The following is a 14,561-nucleotide window of genomic DNA, read 5'->3' as shown; positions in this document are numbered from 1 at the left end:
ATTTAATTCTGACTCAGCAGCAGCAGCGGCGGCAGCAGACAGTTTGTGTCATCTTTAATACTTTATCCACTCACAGGAAGCACATTATGTCATCAGGGAAATTGCAGCGTTGGATTTATTCCGCCGCCTTCCCCATCTTCCCATTTTCTCATTTCGTTCTCTAGCAAAAAGCAGCGCCAAAGAAAGTGGGCACAAAATTGAAGGATATAACTTTAAAAAGCCTTCCAGTGTGTTTCCCCTCACAGGCAACCCACACGCACACCAAAACCGGGACAAAATTTGCATTCCCTCCCTTGCCCGGGTGCCCCCCTTCTACGCATTGGCCAGCCTCCCCCCCTCCCCCCCTACCCCTCCATGGAGGGCTGTCACCCCGGCAGCTAACTCGATTATGAGCACAGTCATCCGCAAATAAACAACATCATTAATTTGCATTTTCTTCCCCGAAACGGCACAGCGGGACAACAAAACAACTTCAAGCTGGCACTACACCGCCAGGCACTGTCGCTCATCTGTCGTGTATACACGACATCCCGTGCTGCTGTTTTCATCGGCCATCCCCGCACGCACTCGGTATGTCCGCTCCCACGAGAATGTTCCCTTTCGGGGGGGCATTATTCCCCGGCCGCCGTTTCGAACGGGCAATGGCGCTCACAATGATGCTCAAAAAATGGTTTTTCCAACAAATTGTCCTTGGAATGGTGCCGATGTCCTGTTTTTCTTTGTGTGTGTGTGTGTGTGTCTGCGGATCATTTGATAAGCCTCCGCTGCACAAGCAGGAAAGCTCGATTTATTTTCTTACACCAGCAAACAACGACGACATTCCTGCCGGAGGTAAAGCAAAGGGAAAGGGCAACAAAATGCAAATGATGAAACGTATTTTAAACCAGTGAGGGCCCTCCGCTAGGGACAACTTCCGCAAACGAGAGGTGGCACAAGAAAGAATATGCCAGGGCTGAAATTTCCAATCACGCCTTTATGTGTGTGTTTGTGTATATCTCTCTTTATCTCTCTCTTTCTCTCTTCCTCTTTTTCTTTCTCTTTCTCTCTGTCTCTGTCTCTCGAAACTTCCGGCACAAATCGAGCGAGCGTGTATTTGGAACGGAGAACCGCCGTCCAACCACCGATCGGCAGCATCATGCGAATCATGCCTACAGGCGACGGCCAACCAGATTGTGAAGTGATAAAAGCGTACAAATCATGCCCCGTTTGGCATGCTCGATGGAAAGCGATGGAGGATGGTAATGTTTTTCCCTCTGTTATCTTTGCTTAGTTTTTGTTTGGGAAGTTATACTTTGGAAAGTCTTACGCGCGCCTGTTTTTTGTTGTTCCGCTTCAGGATACAGACTCACAACAAATCGAGCAGAGCTCGTACAAGACAATCGGTCAGATTATTGGTGCAAAGGACACATAGTAGACGCGCGAGCGGAAACGACGACGAACGAGCGGAGGGATCATTGCAAGTTCCTGGCGAGACCGAGATTCGCCTCTGCCCGTTCGGGATTGACATTATGCTAATGAATTGAGTTATGTCACATTAATTTGGGCATCAAATAAGTGTTCCCATTGTTTTCGCGTACTGTGCGTACTGTGAAAGATGTGGGAAAGAAAACGAAGGGAAAATCAAAAAGGAGGGAGGACAAATAAACTTTCTCCTAAGCTTGGATTATACTCACTTTTTTGGTAATGCTTCTAGTGAAGTGTTCACTAATAGAAATGTGTTTAAAGCGAGCAGGCACGCTGCTTTCGGGATTTGAGTGTCTAATTCAATTAGGATCGATGAAAACTCGCTCACTTTGCCCGGTATTTGGTACCGGTCTAGGTACAAACAATAAGGGGAAGCTTTGGAAAATTGACAATGACATTGAAAATGTGTTCCATTCGTCCTTTGTCCATTTTTTTTTTCTTGTTTCGCTACGGAAGATAATGTAATATTTCACACGGTCAAAAGGAAGGTAGAATTTAAAAAAGGCTCCTCAAGAGATTATGCAATACTTCTAACGAAGGCCGGCTAACCTATTCGCTTGGGCCACTCAGACAAACTTTTCACCATTTGAGTGCTGTGAGTGTCAAAATATGGGGAAATAAATTCACCTTAATGATATTCAGTGATGGAAATTAAACTAAAATGTTTCAACCAAACCTTCTTGTGGCTGGACTGAAGCAGTAACGGGCACTCTTTTATCTTCCGTCGTGGTGAAGTTGAAGTGAGGTTTGCATTTTTTCTTCATTCAATTGCTCATCCCCCACCCGGTATTGTTGTGCAAAGCATTTCAGGTTGCGTTTTCTCTTTACTGTTTCTTCTTGCAAGTCAAAAAGAGGTATGCCGATGGGCGCGGCAAGATAACGATAATCAAATTTCCATTTTATGCTATTCCACCGATGCTGGATCGTGCAGCAGACGGCACTACAGGCATTGAAAAGCGAGAAAGTGGAATATGATTCGAAACCGTTGGCAAGATGGTTTCTTTTGTGGAAATTTATCTTCCTCACTATGATTGCTGCATCGTTGAATACCAAAGAAAAGAGTGTGAACAAAATGAGAAAAGGAACACAATATCTAATTGGTGAGATGAAAAGGCTTTGCGGAGAGACTACACTTGCAGAAAACCTCTCGTACAGTAACGAATGGATTAGAGCTGCATCAGAAGAAACGTATAATCAGTCATTTTCCGGGCACTTTCATTTTAGAAATTGGAAGACCTATGAATTAGGTGAGACTTGATAGCTCTTCTATTCAACTAACCAAGGTTTGTGTAGTTGCATTCAATGGTGTGATGACATTCCAAAAACTAATAATTTATCCTTTTAACAAGATTTACACTAGTTTGTGTGCCTGGATTAAACTGGAGCAGCAATTAAGAACAATTGAACGGCACTTTAAATAAAATTAAATTGACATTTTGTTGGATATTGCTCGGAAGTGCTGTTAAGCATATAGACTGCATTTATCTAATATACTTACCAACCTGCTGAAGAGAATTCTCTTGGATGACTCAAACTTAAACTCAAACAGACGTAGGACAGAATCTGTAATAAAAAATTAAATAGTTACGATAAAAAATTGTAACATTGAAGTAAGGAAATGCAAAAATCATTTAGCAGAACTTGCTCTTTACAACTTTCATCAGTATATATGGTTTGTTGCTCAGCAGTTGTTATACTGACTACAGTGTAAGCATATTTAGCTTTCTTTCGTTTAAATATCGCATAATATCTTTCGTTCTGATCCTTTCAATAATCTTCTTAGAAAAGGAAGAAATTTGCTAGTACAAAGAACTAAATTCTCCGTTTGTTGGAGCATAGAGGCGTGAAATCCGAAATTGATCACCTTGCTTTGTGTGTGCAGCCGAGTGCACACGATTAGGCATTCAGCATTTTGGTTCGTTGCGCTGATCGGACACGCTCTAGTGTCAAAGTCAAACAAACTCTGAGGTGTTGTCGTGGTTTCATTGAGCTGTATTCGCCATACCGTAGGATATTTGTTTACGCGTTATTAATAGATCATTTCTACTAGCCTCCTAGACATTAGATAGGAAAAAGGTAAGTTGTATTGAGTTGTAATGAAATGCTCATTGATTGCTCCCGCAGTGCTATGCTGGGTAGCTGTTTGATTTTCATTCCTTTTTCTCATTTGTTGTTTCTGCGTTCTATTCAGAAGTAATTTCTCGGAAGCCACCGATCCCAAGACAGAGGTTTGCTTCAATGCAAGCAAATTGAGTGAAAAACTCTCGCCGTAAAAGTGCGCCGCATCGCTTTCACCGGACTTCTGTGGGCGGTGGACCTAAAACAGCGGGGTAAAGAGATTGATCGAGTCAATTTCGCACGAAAACGATAGACATTCATCCTCGGTTGCTGTTGAACCCCCTGCTCTGGACGTGTGTAGCAAACGAGGCCCCCTTCGGAAAGGCTAAGAAAAGCCATCCCTTATCCCGAAGGCTCGCCAGTACAAATTGATAATCATCAGGCAAGGGTTTGTTTCGCCAATTCCGGGCCCGAGGACGAGCGAGGCAAGATGGATGAGCCGCTTTGATTGAAACACAAATCTGCGCATCCCAAGATTATACTGCCCCTCGAGCACGGGATGCTTACCCGCTTCCATGGAACACTCGAGAAATCGGTATAATCCGCCACCATGCCATGAGGCTGTACGATAGCCTGCGGAAAGGATGCCAGCGCCTGGAAGGTAGGCTAACCGTTCCGCACCACCAGAAATCTCTTTCAATCGTAGGAATTTCATTGCCCGTTGGCCGATGTTATCACGGCTGTCTGCTTTTCGAGTGGGGAGGGCGAAAAGGCGGCACGGTAAACTCACTTAATTTGCTCCAACTCCTCAAGTGACATAAAAAGCACGGATTTATACATTTGCATTAATGTTTTATGGGAATAGTTTCCCTGCTTTGGATCGCCAAACGGGATGGAGGGTGCGTGTGTGTGTGTGTGTTCGAGCGCGCTTGGTGCTATTTTGTTTGGGGGGACATCTTGTTCCGGCGTGTGTTCCCAATGTCGCCAGCCGTCTCCGTTGATAGGTACGGTGCAATGTGGAGAAAATTAATGATAATTTATACGACTTTACGACCTGTTTCGGGATTATTTTCCCTTGTCTGCTTTTTGACTACCTTACAGCGCGTCCCCGTAGCTACGACTCGTGCCGCCCGGCCCATGTTTTGTCCGTGCATTGGAACGTGAGCATAAATATCAACTAATTGGTGGGACAAGTAAAAATCCTCCTGCCTCAATTTCCTCCATCCGCACACCTGAGGCCATCGTTTGCGACATCAATTATGTGTACAATTACTTTTTCCTTTGCTCCTGCGTATTGAGGAACATCCGGCTTATGTGGAAAGGAACCCATTGGAATGCTTAAAAACACAACTTTTTTTTGTGTAACAGTACCCGTACGGTATGATAGGATGCCTTTTAGAAGTCTTGTTTGGGTTTAATAAAAAAAAAAGAAATAAACACCATCCCATGTTCGTGTTCGCTTGCATAACATTCAGCCAAACACGTGCTTGAGAGGGGCGTAATGTTGAATTTGTCCAACTGTAAAAAGCAATGTAGATATTTAATACCAACACAGTTCAATCTTCACAGCATCGTTTCGCATCGTACAACAGCACATCGCGGGCAATGCTGCAACAAGGCGAAGCGAATTTCATTATCCACGCGTATCCCGACCACGAATTGGCAAACGCACTTCCCGGTAATGCCCCTGCAACGTATGCAACACGCAACGCACATGCTCTCGGGCATGTACGACGCATTTGTTTGCCAATCCGGTGCAATATCGAACGTATCGTGTTTCGTCCCACCCACCCAGTGTGTTGTGTGTTTGTGTGTGTGTGTCAGTGCTTTTGTTGACTAGGCTTATGTCGGTACAAGCCCCGGCTGTGGTCAGAATTTCCACCACCAATGTAGACAAGCACCTCGACTCTGTGCTATTGCTATTGGACCGAGGGTCGAGGGTTTCGATTGTCACGCGTGCATTATTAATAATAGATTTTCACTTATTTATAAAGCATTAGCGTCAGCGGATTAATGAATTTACAACCGAATAAACAACGGACATTCATTAGGCATTCGTTTCATCTCGGCGCCGGCGGAGCATTGCCGTGGTCGCGAAAAACGCGTGGTGGAAAATGCTCTTAGCGATAGTAGCTGCAATCCCCATCTATCTAGCAAACAAATAGCTGTTAATATGTATCTCATGTAGTGAGCGAAAATTCGCTTTCAATATGCAATATTCTTGGAGTACTAATGTTGCTGCGTCAAATCGCAGCAATGGGGTTTTGATTTGAGAATACGCGCGCTTCTCGATGCCCTTCGGACATTGGGATGGATATTGGTTCCAGCGGTTAGTTTTCCGCGTTGCTCCTGGGATTAGGAAAAGCCCTAGATCGGTAACGATTAACGTGTGTAATATCGGGATGAGCCCGCGCCAAGCGAATAAACCACATCCATGGCAAGTGTGTTCGAATGTGCGCCTGAATGGTAGGCAATCGGTGGTGCACATTGGTGATGCAACGAATATGGCATTTGCTTCATCATTTGAACGGCTTAAGGGTTCATAATGACATTGCGAGAGCGTGATTGTACTTGACCGAAAAGAAACGGAGCCGCTTCCAAACGACGCGCCAAAGCTTAGCTGCCAAAGGAAGGACGATTTGGAATGTGTCCGCTGCCACTAGCGTCCGGATGTTATTCGGTTCATTCGGCAGTCACGTTTGCCCGAGGGTGGATTCGAATCGTTGCTCACGTTGAAGGTGCGGTTTACTGCGTTTTGCCAGGTGTGCGTGTGTGTTTGACTTCACAAATCGCTTGGCTTTAATCTTGCAGCTCGAATTTCACAAGCCCGCTGCACGGGCGAAGTCAAAGTTCCGTGGCGAGGAACAAACACCGGCAGGGATAATTGTCATCTGACCCGAACGGCCAGCGGGCAGCGTCCGTGCGGGAATGTCCTGCCCTGCCTGTCTGCCTGCGATTGCAAACGCAATTTATAAATATACGCATGAATAGCCTCCTAATCACATGCTCATTGTGGGTATATGAATGTGTGTGTGTGTCTTTAAGTGCGGAACTCCGGTGCCATTCCGTAGACCTTTGGCATCGAGCCCAGACCAAAGGTGACCACAATTTATGATACGTGTTAATATTTGAAATCATCCGATCGATCCTTGGTCTCTCTGTGCCGAACCGACCTGACCGAGCGCCACAAGCCGTTGGTCGTACGAGGTGAAAATAGTGCCACTGCCAGAATGCACCGCGCGCTGTGTGGTGCATTTTGATGCAATTAAAGTGGCTTCATCGAGCGTGCGGCAGTGCAACGGCGGTCGGGTGAACCGAAAGGAAATTACCGAGCGGTGTCGCCAAGTCGTTTGCAATCAGCCACCGGAAACGATCACCGGCCTGCGTACTGCTGGCTTCGATCGCTGTGCGGTGGAACGTAGATTAATCCAATTGTGTGCGTGTGTGTGTATGAGGGGGAGCGTGTGTATTTATGTGCTTGTGTGGTGAATGTTTGGATACATACATAGACGACAGTTGGCATGTGCAATGCACTGCTTCCGTACTTCCGTAAGTCCATTTTAAATTGGCATGCAAAGGTGCAAACACCCGCACACCCATCACACAGTAGCACGCGAGCACGCTATGTGATCGGGTCAATAAAATGAATATGATTGTATTGCAATTAAATCGATTGATTTTAAATTGCATTACCACCCGTTCGATTTGCTTCCGAAAAGGCCGAAAATCGCAAAACCGAGCGAAGCGGGGAAACGGTGCGGTACGGTCGAACCATTCCACCGGACGCCGGGATTTGAATCTCATCTGCATAATCGATAAGCTGCCCCGGAGTTTGGGTAGGATTCGGTTGCAATTTCCCTTTTTTGCTGTTGGTTGGCTCGCTTGTGTGTTTGTTCGTGGACATGCTTTTACCACACGACGTTCTGCCTTGGGCACCGCCGGAACGCATATCTTTGCCCGTCGAATCGATTCTTGATTTCTGCGGCAAACGATTGGCGTGTTATGATATACAGTGATAAACACAGCCCGATGTCCTTTGCATCGGCGTCCACCCTCAATATGTTTTTAGCCGCTCTGGTACAGTGTGCGACGCTTATTAAGGGGAGTAGATTTGGTGTGAAGAATTTATCAAATGGTCGGCAGGGAAGCGGGAAGCATTTCAGGAAGGGTGTGAATTTCGATTACTAAATTACACCAACTGCTTGCGGGCTCTCGTAAGTACAATCGGCTGCCGGGCTGTCTTTGATTAGCTTCTCCTCGGCACAAAGATGCTGGTGGCAAAGGCGGGCATCATTAGCAGACAAATCAGTGGCGTTGATTATCTGCCCTCAATGGGTAATTAGATCGGCCAGGGATGTTGGTGCCGAAATCCGGTTTATTAAAGTGTTCCGCAATACAGTAATAGTAGCAATTTGTATTGTGGAGAGATTGAGCAGGAATTGAAGCGTTGTTTCAGCTTAGTAGTCATTTTCAAGGGGATTAACCATTCTTATAGGTAGCTTCTCATGATTTAATTTATCTTATCTTTTATGTTGTATGCCAATCAATCAAATAATAATGTAGTTTGAAGTAGAAATACACATTGCAGGGACATAAATCATATAGAACCATGATACTGAAAAACAACTCATTACTTGCTACAGCTCAATTCACTCCCATTTCCAAAAAAACATATCCGACGTTGATGGACCTCTGCAATAATCAATGGTCACGTTTATCAAGAGCAAAGTTAAACTTTTTTATTTATTAATCAACTCCCTTGCTTCACTGAGCCATAATCCGAGCGCGATTCTGCGCATCCGTTTATGTTTTAAATACAATTGATTGATCGAACCCGCTGGCTACAATTAAAAGTAAGCAATACTTTTTTGTTCCAAATGAATTCATCATCATGCCAATGGGGCGTTTTTTTTTTTGTCGTTGAATACATTAAAAACTATAAACCCACTGGAAATGCGGTTGATGAGCACAATTTATGAGCTTTTCCGGTAGCAGGAATATCCATGTTCTTAGTTTTTAGCTCGCTCAATTCATGCGATGAAATTGATTCGTTGATTAAAAATTTAATAAAAACAAATATACAGAAAAGGTCAAAAATAAAAAATTAGAAACAAACACACACTCATACCAAACAATTCCTTTTTGTAGCACATAAAAAATACAAGTAATCGTTGGCAGTCGGCTTGCGTTAGTGCCAATATCCGCTTACTGAACCTACTCTCCCGGTCGTGGCCAACCTTCTACAACATCCTATTTTGAGGGGAATGTGGTGCACAGGGAGGATGATATTGAATTTGAAAAATGATCATTTTTGAGGTCGCTTTTTTACGATACTACTCAGCGATGCTACTGGGCTTTTCCAAATCCCGTGCTCCCGGTCGTTGAAAAATTCCAGGTTAATCCGGAGAAATGGGTCAGGCTGGTGAAAAACGGTCGTTAAAATATGGCCAATTCATTTTCCCACCGCCACAACCTTTCGACCGAATCGTGCGTGGCTGTGTGTGTACGGGGGGGAGGCGTTTTGTTACGCGTTCGAACGAGGGCAGCTGACAGGAGATAGTAGGAGGTAGGAGATACACATACACACGCAAACACCCATACCCAACAGAAAAAAAACAAATTTATCATTCAGTGCAAATTATGACGAACGATTTATCACAAATCTGTAATTTATCAAACCGAGCTGCCAACCGTTCGTTTGGATGCCATCGTTTTGACGATATCGAGGCTTTTTTTGACGATATCGAGGAGATGAATTTTGAGCCGCTACAACCACAAAACCATCACGGTGAACCGTTTGAACTCACTCCCAGCATGCATAAAAGTGTGTCAGCTTAGGGGGCCCGAAAGTGTGATGTTTTTATTATGGATGAAACTCGTTCGCCTGCTTCGAACGTTGAAAGTAGCGCTTTACATGCAAAGCAGCGCTCCGTTGGGTTAGCGATGGAGGGTTACACCTTAAGGATGTAATTAAATTGACACGGAATCGAATAGCTGCTTCGTAAACTTCATTTATTCGTTTAATTTCTCTTCTCCGGTTCACTGCGGGTTGTTCTTCCGGCAGATTCCTTCCGCTTCCGGGCCCGGGGCAAGAAGCAAGAAGACAGTGAGAGTAATTTGGTTTTATTGCATCATATACGACCACCACCTTGCGCCAGCGCAGGCCACAGCACGGCACGGCACAAGCGAGATGGTCACACCATCTTCGGTGCTGGGCACAATTTCCCATCTTGCGCCAATCTTGCCCAAAGATAACTTTCGCTGGCTGTTTTTTCACGCTTTCGTTCGCCTTTTTCTTCCATCACGCCCACCGCACCGAAGCACTCGAACCGGTCGCGAAATATTTATTTACGTCTCATAAAAAGTAATAAAAGAAAACAAGCGACCCTGCCCGCTAGGGGTGTGCCTGTTCCATCCTTACGCAGCGCTTTAGCTGTGTGTGTGGGCATGAAGGAAATAAACAAAATTATTACTTTGTGCCTTTAGGGAGGGGAGCAGACTCGGACCGAAGAAAACCGTACCATTTGCCTTCGGGGCAGCGACAAGCGTCCCGAGTGCTGGCGCGTCCCAAAAGTGTTGTGCCTTCGCTTGCGTCGTAAAATCGTCCCGAATGGTGCAATTAAATCGATTGCCCAACACTAAAGTTTCTCAAGTGCCTCCGGGGCCACTCCGATAGCCGGTAAGCGTAGGGCATGAAGCCTAAACTTCGTCCACTGCGCTGTCATGTTCGGGACGGAGGGAAATCAATCACATACGGGCACCACTACCGTGCCTCTCCGGAGCGCAATGTTTTCCACACAACAAGGGCAACACACATGAACGTGCATGACTTTGCAGTATGTGATTGCCGAGGACTTTCTTGCAGTCAGGGAACAGTAAACACAACACAGGACACATTCACGAAGAAGTAAGGCCTCCTGCCTACGCTCTGTTTTGATCGATTTTGCTTTGAGGTGTTAATAAACGATAACTGCCCGGTGATGGATGGACGTTTCGCATCACCGCCTGGGCGCCGAATCCGACTGTCAAAGTCAAAATTATCTGCCGCTCTGCGGGCTGACCCAAAACAAAAAAAAAAATTAAAAGAGAAACCGCAACAAAACTTGGCATACTCATTCGCCACACACACACACACTCACATGGACGTCATTTCCGCACTCGGTTCGCTTGTTCTTCACGCTTCATTTCGTTGTGTATAGTTTTTGTCTGCGAACGCACGCTTATTTGCGCCTGAATGGTAGGCAATGTGCCGGGCACAGCATAGTGGCCCACGCTACGGCAGCAGCGTGGTAACGAATAATCAATCATTTTCTGATTATTTCCTTTCGCCGTGTACGGTTACATTCTTGCCATGGCAAAAAAAACAAGGCTATCGAGGTTACCGAGGCCTATCTGGCTGGATGGTGCGAATGATCGAATGTGAAGCTGCATGGAATGAATTGATTGAACGGACTGGTAAAGCGCCACGAGTTGGAGTATTATCATCATCACCGCCAGCTTGGAAATGGTCATGCACGGTAGCAGACTCTTTGCGAATTTCCGAACCACTACCGCTTGGGCAGCCACTTTACCGGAGATGTAGTCGCGTAGTTTTTCGTTATCCATTTCCGTTCTCGACCGAGATCGGGAGCGACTGGAACGAGCCGGGAAGCTGAGTCACCGTCTCTGACCGTGAGCCCTGATGAACCGTGAAAGCTTTGGGAGGTGTTCTCGCTCTAATGGTCAAAAACCCCGCGCAGCAACTAAAGTCATAAAGAACAAGATCAGTGTCTTGCGAAAGCGAGCAACATCAAGAGAAGCGGGAGAAAAAAAACGCGATGAAATACTAAATCCCAAGAACGGTCCCAAGAAACATCATTACGTTTATTTTGTTATTGAAAAAGTTTTCTTTCAATCAATACGCCCTCTCTTCTCTCTCCCCATCCTTCTAGCGCCCATTACGTTGCCATTTCTTTGGCGCTGGTCTGAGGAATGTTTTCCGAAGGTCTTAGTGTCCCAACGGGCCGCCGCTTCGCTGGCCGGCTTTTGCGTTGTTTGTTTCGATTTTCGAATCACTTGCGTAAAGAAGTAGGCAACGATTCTAGGGCAGGCTTAAACAATGTTTTGCTTTGCTCTAAAGAACCGTTCTCTTTTTTAGCAGCAGTGAGGCTGATGATAACTTGCACCGCGCATCGAAAGGCAACCGAAAGTAGATCGATAGGTAGAAGATAAGAAGCATACTTAAAGTTTGTTTCCTTTCCCGTTTTAAGCTTCACGTACCTTAGCATCGAAGCTGTCGGCTGAAGGAAGCAAGCAAAAGGACTCGATAAAGACTCATTAGGAAGTTTGGTTTCCTTACCATCTGCCCGCTTGGTACGTTCGCCTTGGCCATACTAGCTTCAAAGGCGAGAATGGAGAGAGAGAGAGAGAGAGAGAGAGAGAGAGAGAGAGAGAGAGAGAGAGAGAGAGAGAGAGAGAGAGCGTCTTGAAACAGTCGATAAAATGGTAAACAGAGCAACGGTAATGACCGTTATTTCCCCTCGGTCTCCTCTAGCCTGGCATGAAAAGGGAGCAGAAACTTGCTCGAAAGCCTTCAATTTTGAGCAGCAGCCGGAGGGGATTTTCAAACGCCCTTTTAGTTGCCGAAGCCTAAAGCCCATCGAAACGTCATCAGCGAATGTTAAAAGTCATCGAATCGAAAGGTCTGTTATGAAAAGTGAATTTAACTCGAACTCGAACATAAACGACTCACCCCGAGACGGAGCATCTTAATGGGTAACGATTGGAAATGTAGCAATTTGTGTTGAGAAGGGGGGGGGCAAAGCAGTAATGCAAAGGAAGAAGTTAAAAAGATGATTCAAAGGTTTTAAAATACTGAAAGTCGTTCTAGAATATTTGTTTTCTCCTGATCAGATGAAAAGCATTAGAGAAGCATTATTTATTTACCGGTTAGGATTTCTAATAATTGCGTACAAAATGATATTCAACGAAAACTCATAACCTAACAGTGTGCACCAACATTACTTTACCGCTTAATTGTTTGCAATTTGCCTTCCGAAAAATTTCCCCGAAAGAAAAAAACACCGAGGGACAAAAATGAAACACAAAAGGTCACTGCAAAAAAAGGGATGCACACCTTTTTCTAATTAAAATCATAATTTTCCACTCGCTCAAACAGGCGGCTAGAAGGAACAGGGAACAGAGGCAACGGAAGCAAAAAAGGTCGGTACAACTTCTGTACAAAATGGTAATTATTATCGAACACTTCCATCCCTTCGCACGGAATGGCTGGCAAAAAAGGAGTAACGCAAAGAAATGTAAACGGAAAATCTCTTTGAAGTTTCGTTTAACACCAACTTTAAAGCAACGGATTGCCTTTAAGCAAAGAAAGGACTAAGTCAAAGTAAGACATGCTAGATACACACAAAGAAACACCCAGCACGACTTCCGGTCACGAACACCGAGCATTCGAGCATTCGAGCCGAGCAAAGGAATGCTTCGTCAGCGATGATACACCCGCCCGAGCGTGTGCCGGCGTCGTGCGTTACATATTCATGCACGCCTCTCGTGGGAATGCACCGTACTTGAAAGTGCTGTTATGCTCGGGGTTTTTGAACTTGTTTCTCGGTCTCGGTCGTGCACGACAGAGCAAAAAAAAAAAAAGATTCACCATTTGCTGTTTTGTACGCCGTGATGCGGAATGCACGTCGCGTCCAGTTTGTTTCGGAGCGCCGGTTCGGAAGCAAGAAAAAGAAAACCTTTCCCTCGCCAAGATTGCAGCCATTGATTGCCCCCGATGTGCACTTTGCCGTTGGATGGATTTTTGCTGTAGCCAATTTCGTAGCCACGAGCACGGGCACGGCGGATCCTTTGAAGGACACCATTGCCTCGCACGCGATACACATTCGTCGGGACGATTTTTCGCCCGAACCGGGTGGATTGACATCAAGCGCAGCAAAAAAAAAAAAAGATGTTGTACATGTACATGTGTTCGTCTCTAGGTATGTGTGTGTGTGTGTGCCAGTGTGCCTTAACTCAGCAGTAGATTTCATCCTCACCGCAATAAAATCACTGCCCAGAGCACGAAAGCGGAAATAACTTTCCATTATCTTTCATTTATCTTTATAGCCGTTTTCATTGCCTGCACACGAGTGTTTGAGTCGAATTGTCGCTCGAAGTTTGTGCGAATTCTTCTTTTTTTGCGGTTGATGGTTCGGTTTTGGCTTAGTTCCTCCCAAAAAAAAAAACCGAGACATTTTCCCCCCTTTATTTTCGGAGCATCTCCTGCGGTGTGTACCGATGGCTGCTGGGAGGGTAATTTCAACTTCGAAGTAGCAGCTACCGTGCTGGAGGGAGTGGAGATGGGAAGCAGAATGCAATCTCGAATCAGTGCCGTCCTAATGAAGAAACGTGCAAGGATTTTTTCCTCTTTCAATCTTTGTATCACACCGTTCCGTCCACCATCGTCCCCAACGTGCCACAGCGGAGCAGAATATGATGAGTTTGCACAAGTAATACAAGCTACTTGATGGCATGCAGTTTCGGTGTATGCTGCTGTGTGCCCTCGTGTGCTGTGTGCTGGGAGAATAAATGAAAATGAGCTACCCCTGGCAGACGGTAGAAGACTGATAAGGAGCCACCCTGCGAAGGTTTGGCCAATTCCAACGACAAATGATGATATCGATGGAATCTTCTTCGCATAGCCTGAACAACCAAAACAAAAAAAGGTTAAAGGTTAGTAGCAGGATGTACAACCGGAAACATCATTGACATGAGGGGGTTTTCCTCCCATCCTCTGTACCAATCAGAGACAAGTCAGTAAATGAGTACAGCGCTGTAACCATGGTTTGGAGCCATCCCCATTTCGCATGGGTACAATTTCCGGCCGCTTGACATTTGGAGTAAGATGAAACGGAACCGAATTTGGGTGTGGCTGTGCTTGACGGTTGGACGGATTTCGGTTTGATACGAGCGTCAACTGCTGTCGAAAGGCAAAAAGGTAACGAATGTGGCACATGAAAATGAATACATACTTGCTTTGATTAGCTGCTGAGGTAGCA

At 45.4% G+C, this 14,561-nt stretch overlaps 1 long non-coding RNA gene across 1 annotated transcript in view; it reads right to left on the bottom strand.

The window, feature by feature from the left end:
• Positions 1–14,561, bottom strand: part of LOC120896866 — a 130,120-nt gene that overhangs the window by 49,721 nt on the left and 65,838 nt on the right. The window contains exon 4 of the long non-coding RNA XR_005738470.1: positions 2,963–3,027. This is a non-coding gene — a long non-coding RNA (uncharacterized LOC120896866). The remainder of the gene's footprint in view (positions 1–2,962; positions 3,028–14,561) is intronic.

Source organism: Anopheles arabiensis, chromosome 2 (genome assembly GCF_016920715.1).
Source record: "Anopheles arabiensis isolate DONGOLA chromosome 2, AaraD3, whole genome shotgun sequence".
NCBI lineage: Eukaryota > Metazoa > Arthropoda > Insecta > Diptera > Culicidae > Anopheles > Anopheles arabiensis.
The sequence above is the reverse complement of the archived record's forward strand: the minus strand, read 5'-3'. Positions and strand labels throughout refer to the sequence as shown.